Here is a 9,152-nt window from a genome sequence, read left to right as displayed (position 1 = left end):
AGAGAGAGAGAGGGAGGGAGGGAGGAGGGTGTCCCCTGTGGCTCAAGGAGTAGGGTGCTGGCCTCATATTCAGGGGGGTGGTGGGTTCAAGCCTGGCCGTAGCCAAAAACTGCAAAAAAAAAAAAAAAAAAAGTGGGGGGTGGTGAGGCAAGGCACAGCCATGTCACCTTCTCCCTGTGTGCTTCAGAGAACAAATACTCAAGTTATCTCTCACTACTGCTCCCAGTAAGCATTCTCTTTACATTCTCCTTGCAATTAGAAATATAAATTTAAATTCCATCAAGATATGCATGTTTTTTTGCTTCTGATTTGTTTAATTCTGATGACTAAGACCGCACAATTCCCATTTAGTAGCTTTTTATTCTAAATAAGGCCAATTCCTTATATGTTGGCCCACAGGGTATTCCAGAATGCGCGCCTTTGAACTTTTATCCTCATATCTTCCAAAGAACAACTTGTAGAAATGACTTCATTTCTCCTAAAGTTAGCAGTTCCCCAAAGTGTGTGCAATTCTGTTTTAGAAACCAATGCTAGTTTCCCATTTTCCTTCAATAAGTGTTGGGAGTCCTCTTACTCACCCATGTATAAACACTCTCAGCTCAATCATCAGCAGACCCAGAAAAAATATGAAACCAAGCTGCTTGACTAATTGTGTGGCATTAACTTAATTAAACATATTAAGATACAGATTGATAGTCACTGAGTGACTTTAATGACGAGTATGTTCATTTTTATTAACTTGTCATTAGGTCTTTAATGTAATGGGCTCAACAGAACCTAAAGTTATTTTCAAAATTTTTGACATATGGAATATTATTATTAATATCATCATAAAATTAAACTTTAACATTGAAGGGTAAGTTTAAGCGGTTTCTATTGTAACGGTGGCTCTATTAAAATACAGATTTTTCTTCATTTTGTAGAATATTAATGAAAAGTAGAGTTAGCTATACAGAAATTACTGTTGGCCACTTTTCAATAACACAGTCATTTGTTTCTTTTATGACCTTCTATCTGAATAGGAGGCCAACAGCCTTAGAGGACTCTGGAGTGTCAAAAAAAAGTTTGGAAAGGATTTTATGATCTTATATAAAACAAATAAAATGTGAATGTGAATCAAATTAAAAATATAGTGAGATATTTTACCACAACATACAATATTCTGAAGAAATGTAAACAAAATTACAAAGAGAATAGAACAGAGGTATTAAGAAATTATTTTAATAACAGGACCCTTGGGCTGAGTTTTCAAATAGTTCTTATGCATTGGGACATAGAAAATGATGCAGTGTTAGGGCTTTGCGTGTCATACCTGGGCTAAGAAAATAGCATAGAGAGATTAGACAAAGAAAACAAACTTTATATTAAGAGCTAAAGAGAGGTTATGTTTCTTTCAACTCCATGAATGTTTTTATTTTCGTACTAGAGAGTTAGAAGTTAGCTACCGATAAAGAATGAACAAGCCTATGGTTCGTACCACGACGTATAATAATTTGCATTATGGTGTATTACCTTGTTTTCATTTTCGTTTCCAGTAAGAACTTCTTAAGTCTGTATAGACAGGAAACAGAATTTGCAACTTCGTTTATTCCAAAAGGTATTGATGTATTATTTTATGTTTTCAAATCTTGAAAACTAGTTCAAGTGTGATTATTCTTTCCCTACAGAATCCATCAACCAGAATCTAGTGAAATGCTTAGATCTTGCACACAGTAGAAATTCAACAGAAACATGTATGGTATTTTAAAGCACACTTTATGATCTTTGATCATGAGAAAAGAGAATTATGTATGTTTTTGTGTAGTTCTAAGAATGACAACCCTGACTGATGTATTTAGTCTTTGATGATGGCTGTTATGTTTGAGGATTACAAGATAAATAACTGAATCAACAACTCTCTACACCCTAATATGTGTCAATTTTATTTACATTAGGTTCTTTTAAAATTACTATATTTGAAGTCATGAATATATATATAGAAAACATAGTACTTTTAAAAGTTTTTTTTTTGCTTATATATACTTGCCTTACTCCAAGAAAATATCATGATATAATGACATGTACAAAGAAGGTTCAGTAAATTATCAAACTGGATATTCCAATTAATTTATTTCTTAAAATAGATGTTCTTAGAAATGGAATAAATCTGCATAATGTACATTTTAGTGGCATATTAATATTCCAAGTTAAACAAACATTTTTGACTAAACTACCATGTATTCATTTGACCAATGATTATTTTTGGCAAGTAATTTAAAATTACTAAACAATAATTTTTTTATTTCAGCTTTTATATGGGTACAAATGAGTAGGTTACATTATTTTTATTTTTTAGGGCCCAAACAAGAAAAACAGACCACTTAAATTTGAGGGTCAAGTATTGATTCTTTATTAAAAAATGATAACTCCCTTTCTTTCATTTGCTTTGCACATATATCAAGGGTATAAAATTATATAAAGGATAATCCTCACTTAGAAAGTTTACATAAGGTTTTTTCCACGCTTTAGGAAGGGTTTATATACACAAAATTGGAAATAGTCAAATTTTTTAAATGTAGGAGCTAGATGTTTGCAATCTTACTGGAAATCACCTGGGTGGAGGGCATATCCTTCATTTGCATTTTATAATAAACATATCACACAGCCTTCAGATATGTGCAAATTTTTGGTGAGTGGGATTGCTTGACTTAGAGAATAGAACAGGAAAATTCTTGGAGTGGTGAAGGCAGAGTTGTCAGAGATTTGAAGTTATAGTTTTCTGTAGAATTACATACAGAAGCAAGGTGGATTCTAGTTCTATATCACAAAAAGTATTGTGCTCTATTATAATTTTCTAGTATTTCTGAAAAAATATCTTTTTCCCTATAAAGTAACCATACATGTTACCTTAATACTGAATCTAGGAGAAAGGAGAGAAATCTCCAAAGGACACAACCCATTGACCCTGATATGCTGATGAGATTTTCTTTTTCTTCGTTTGCTAGCCCAGGAAAATCCATGAGGCTGCATCTCTGACAAAGCCAGAAGCACTTTGTTGCCTAAAGTTTAGTCAAATCTAATTTCACATCCACTTTTTTTTCCTTATTTCATATAAACTGGGATAGGATTATATACCATGTTTAGACTGATCCATGAATAAGTGGCCAGGGACATTTTGTGGGCAATCTTTGAGTTAATCAAAACATTCTAATAAAGCAAATGATAAAACTGCTAGAAGATGCATACGTTAAGACCCAAAGATTCACATGTCAGATTCAAAGCAGGGACACCTGTTTCCTCCGTGGAATGTAGCTTCTAGATCCTAAATAACTGTGTGATCACACACACACACACACACACACACACACAAAGATGGGTTTTCCATAAGCAATCAAAAAGCTGGGGAATTTGTTTTGTGTCTGATACATGTGGTGTTTCAAATGACTAAGCATTCTTTATTTGACAAACAGTAAATATCTCTCATTTCAATTATAGATGATTTTGATGATTTCTTTAACATCAACACATTATTAAGGAACCACATGGTCCTAAGGGTGGAAACAACAAAAATGCTATTATGGGAGCTGAATCCTTTACTAAGAGAGCTCATCCAAGTGATTAAGGAGCCCCTTCTCATAGTCAAGATCAATATTTACCAAGAAAATGGGAACTTTTTCTGCTGTTTTTAAACACAATTCATTTATCAGAATTCCACAAGGGAAACTTGGATGAAAGAAGATTAAATGGATAAATACAGCTTATAAAACCTACCCAGTGAGGTTTATATCCTGACAGGAAGTTAGAAGAATAGACGAGAGTTAAACACAGAAAGCAGACAAGCCCCACGTGCGATTGCTGACCGAATTTTAGCATATAGAAAATGGAAAAATGTCAGTGGGCTCAAGGCCTTCAGCCTGGATTATTGAGACAATAAAAATCGTCTAACATTTTGCATTATAAAGACTTGGACAATTCCACACTGTTTCAAGACTTTATGTGATATTTGAAGTAAAAGGAAAAAAAGCCACTAAACTATAATATATGAATTTGAAAAAATAATAAAGACGGTTTCAAGCCGTATTATAGGCAAGGCATTTTGTTCATTGTGTGATTCGGGGCACTTGGATTTCCATTTATGCAGAGGTAAATATAATTGTTAGAAAGTACTGAGCTCAGCCGTCCTTACGACCCAGCTGGGTGATGTCCATGCCCTTTTCTTTGGCCTGATCTGACAGATCAGGTCAAGCCACTTCTGTTGGCATAATACTATGGTGACAGCTAGCAGGAGACCTTTCTAAGAAAGAGGACAGCAGGGCTATAGTGTATCAAAGAGATCACACCCAAGGTTATCTGGAACTAAACATTGTTACATAAAGAACTAAGACCAAGTAGAAGGGAACAGCCTGTCTGGTACAAGTGTCAAAGAAATGTGGATATACTTTGTGTCCTTGAAAGAGAAAGGGTAGTTCCCCTGCATCCATGTGGCAGAAGTGACTTATGAATGCGAAACAGGAGATGAGAATCTCATAGTGGCATTGATCTGGAGGCAGATTCCTTTGGGATGACTTTGCCCCATACCTGAGCTCACACCTGAGTGCAATCAGATGAGCCCCTCTTGAGTGGAATGTTGCGTTAGGTTGGAGAAAACCTTAGCGTTAATATGCCAGAATTCTTTGAAATATAATGGTAATAAGCTAACTTGCATCTTTGGCCCAATATTTCTAAGTGATAGCAAGTTAAAATGTAAAATGAGATGACAGATACTAAATATGCTATAAAAAGCAGGTATCAATGCAGGGAGATAAGTTCAGAGGTAAAGAACAATTGTGAAGTAGCTTATACTAAAGTGGTGAGGACTGTCTGGATTCCGTATATTTTTTGAAAGTAAAGCTAACAAGATTTGTAGTCAGATGGAATGTGGAATGAAAGGAAGAAGGATTAAGAATGAATGCAAGTTTCTGTAGGGGTAAGAGGGAGATAGGTGAGCAGTTGAGCTGACAGTGTTGCTATTTGCTAAAATTATAAAACACTGTTTGTTGTGGGATCCAGTTTTGGACATGTTAAATTTGAGATGCTTATTGACGTCCAAGTACAAATGTCAAAACAAAATTGGTTGTACATATCAGAGGAAAGATCCAAGCTAGGTATACAAACATAAGAAACATCAACATGTAAATAAAACCAATGAGATTACATGAGTTGGCTAAGTAAGAAGGGATAAACAGGCAAGGTCATGACTGGCTGTACTGGTTGTTCACTGAACAAAAGCAGTCAGTTAAAAGGTGAGCTGTATGGCTCAGCACCTGTGGCTCAAGTGGCTAAGGGGCCAGCCATGTACACCCAAGGTGGCGGGTTCAAATCCAGCCCGGGCCCGCCAAACAACGACAGCTACAACCAAAAAATAGCCGGGCGTTGTGGCGGGCGCCTGTGGTCCCAGCTACTTGGGAGTCTGAGGCAGGAGACTCGCTTGAGCCCAGGAGTGGGAGGTTGCTGTGAGCTGAGATGCCACGGCACTCTACCCAGGGGGACAGCTTGAGGCTCCTGTCTCAAAAAAAAAAAAAAAAAAAGGTGAGCTGTAGCAGAAATCCAGCCCTGGCTCTCACCATGTTGTCTATTCCGTGATGGGACTGTATCCACCTGGAGAACACATTTTTAATTAGTGAAAAGTACCTAAAGGGAAACAGAAGCACCCGAGAGAAGGTTAAAATTCCAGTCACTGACCCAGATAGTTCCTTGGTATAAAAGTTAGGACAGGATTATGGTTGGTGAGAGATGGTAGCTGACCGCAAAGAAGCAAGAGGTGATGACCAGACATAATAAAGTGTTTTATTTCTTGATTAGGAACAGTAAGTTTGGAGAGGTGAGACAAAATGCACAAAAGGAGTGGCCAATGATGTAGGGGGCATAAAATAAAAAAAGTTCTATGTCCTGGAATTCATGAAGTATTTTCAGGGAAGTAAGAATCAAAGAAAGATGATTATTTTTGTTGATAATGGAAGTAAGATTTAGGACTTTGAATTAGCAAAATTGACAATTATTTGTGAACGTGACTGGAGAAATTTTGATGCTTTTGTGGAGTGAGTACAAGAGGGAATAAAGAGAAAAAGGAATGAGACAGTAATACAGCCTCCTCCCCCAAGCTAAACATTTTCTTTAAAGGGAAGCAGATAACTGGAGCAGCAGTTGAAGGGAGAACTGTATTCAAGAGAAGCTATCCTTCACTGTAGAATTAAGTATACATTTGAATGCTGATTAGAGACATTCAGCAGAGAAGAAAAACTACAGCAAAAGTGGACAATTTCTGGAGCAAGGTCCTTGTATTGGATGCCAAGGATAGGACCTAGAATAAGTACGACAAGCACATATTCAAATTTCTGTGAATTATAAATAAAATTGAATTTTTTGACAAAACTTGAAATGGAAACTGCTCTACTCAATGTGTCTTTCTAACATTAGGATGTGTTTCAGGCTGACGTGTGTTTCATCAACAGTCATATGTTGACATTCTAAACTCTGGTACCTCAGTATGTAACCCCATTTGGAGCTCTTTAAAGAGGTGATAAAGTTAAAATGGGGTCTTCAGAGTAGGCCCTGTTTCAATATCACTGATATTCTTATAAAAAGAGGAAATTTGGCTTGGTGCCCATGGCATGGTGGTTATGGCACTGACCACATGCACTGGGGCTGGCAGGTTCAAACCCAGCCCAGGCCAGCTAAACAACGACAACTGCAACAAAAAATAGCTGGGCATTGTGTTGGGTCCCAGCTACTTGGGAGTCTGATGCAAGAGAATCACTTGAGCCCAAGAGTTAGAGATTGCTGTGAGCTGAGATGCCATGACACTCTACCGAGGGTGACATAGTGAAACTCCCCCCCCCAAAAAAGTGTAAATTTGGACATACAAGGAAAGATAGCAAACACATGCCCAGACTGGAAGACAACCATGTGAGGACGCAGTGACAAGGGAGCCATCTACAGGCCGGGAGAGAGGCCTCAGGAGAAATCAAACCTGCCGACACTTTGATCTTGAACTTCTAGCCTCTAGAAGTGTGAGAAAATAAATGTTTGTGGTTTAAGACCTTCAGTGTGTAGTATATTACTATGGAAACTGTAGCAAATTAACGTGGGCTATAAGCCACTTGCCATCCATAACTGCGCCTTTCGCTGCCTGGCAATTGCTACTAAAGTTATTTATTAAGTATGTTGATATGATTTACGTGATAGAGATAAAAATGAATCTCGTTATTTAACTGATGACCAGTTAAACTACGGTTTGTGTGTACTGTCTTCAATTATAGTTCACTGCTCCTTAATATAGTTCACTGCTCCTCAAGCAATAATGCAGTTACAGATTTCTGATTGGCAGGGGGGTTAATATGTGAATTATCTAAAGGGAACCAGATGGAGTTTCTTTTCAGTTGAATGTTGAATCATATTAATATGAGGCAGTGTAAGATGAATCTGAAATATTATATCCTTCCCTCAAGGCAAAAGAGAACCTTACTTTCCAATTCTATTCCCTTTCAAGACCAATAAATTAATGTTAAAAACATCCCTGTGAACACATGTTCTCGGATAGTCTAAAACCTTTCATGAAGTGTTGTTCATTACGGACATGATTCATGGCTTAAAAGAATTTTAGTTCCAATTTATGTGCACAGACTTGTAACTTTTCTATAAAACATATCAAAGAATAAAACTCAAATCCCTCACAGCCATATCAATAATTCTGTTGAGTATGACTTCTGGCTCAATAATGATTAACATGCAACCAATGAATCAAAATTCTTGCATTTTACTTTCTTTGAAGTAGCAATTTGCCTTGTTTTCATGCAAGACATGAAAGATGTAAGAATTTTAAAAGGCAAATTCTCAGCAGTAAAACACTGCAGTTCACTTCTCTGCACATTTGCTTAACATGTTACAACTTTTGCATGATAGGAGTCACTCATTGTCTTTATAATCTTGTTTCTGTCGCTATCCAAGGGGTACATTGCAAAAAACACTAATCTTTCCTAATGCTAGGGAAATGTTTGCTGAATACAAGTTTGCTCATGCATGCTTTTTGCAAATGTTTTTCTATTCTTTGCCATCAGCTGAGTTGCCATTTTAATCGGTCTATAAGCCTGTGAAGCCTGTTTCAGGCATTTCTTTCCCTCTGAGAGCAGCTGCATGCTGACTCTCTGCACAACTGGGTTTAGCAGAATCCATACTTGAATCCTTTACATCATTATTATGATAGTGATAAATCAGACAGCATACCATTCGATGAAGTCTAAATGGGAAAACTCATTAATATAAAGTAATTTCTCATATCGTATTTTATTGGACACATAAGCAGGTATTATAAATCTTAAGTACTGCATATTTCTATAGTTTTTAAAAAGTGTTTGCCTATGTTCATGACGGAGACAGAAAAAGGGAGAAAAGTAGAAAAAAGGGGAAGGGAGAGGTTGAGAGACACAGAGAGAGACGAGACAGAGAGAAGGGCAGAGAGACACAGCATGCATGCTCAAACAATTGTCTGAGAAGAAAGGCTGTCTGAGTAAATTCATATGGTTTATTTAGAAATTCATTTTCTTTGGATTAATGTTTTATACATTATGATTGTAATTTATCGATAGGAAATGAGCTCTTATCTATGCAATGAATTTGAGAGAATTTAATTACCAATAATTTTACTCATATTCTCACAGAAAATTCTATTTCACTTCAGGGAAGTGTCGCTCTTCCCTCCAGTACTTGACAAGTGGCAACTCTGACATGTAATATTAAAAAGTCTTGGGTAAGAAACAAACATACTACATTCCAAATTTTGTCTTCTGGAAAATGAACAGGCTTCAATTTAGTTCTCTCAGACTTAGATAGAGATGGAAATACTGAACAGTAGTCATTTCTGCTAAATGTACTAATTAATAAAACCCAGTGGAAATCAACTAGGTAGGAAGGGAGCAGGGGAGGAGGGGCTGAGCAAAAACCCACCTAAAAAACCCCCATCTGGGTGACGGGCACACCTGTACCTCTGACTCAAACATCCAAAAGTGATCTATGTAACTGAAAACATTTGTACCCCCTGCCATGCTATGAAATGAAAAATAAATATATAAATTTATTTCACATATATTTTTCTGTTAAAGTAATGATTGTTTAGTAAATTGATTTGGAAATTTTGG

Source organism: Otolemur garnettii, unplaced genomic scaffold, assembly GCF_000181295.1.
Source record: "Otolemur garnettii isolate 467f Iridium unplaced genomic scaffold, OtoGar3 scaffold00033, whole genome shotgun sequence".
Lineage (NCBI taxonomy): Eukaryota > Metazoa > Chordata > Mammalia > Primates > Galagidae > Otolemur > Otolemur garnettii.
This window is presented reverse-complemented; position numbering follows the sequence as displayed.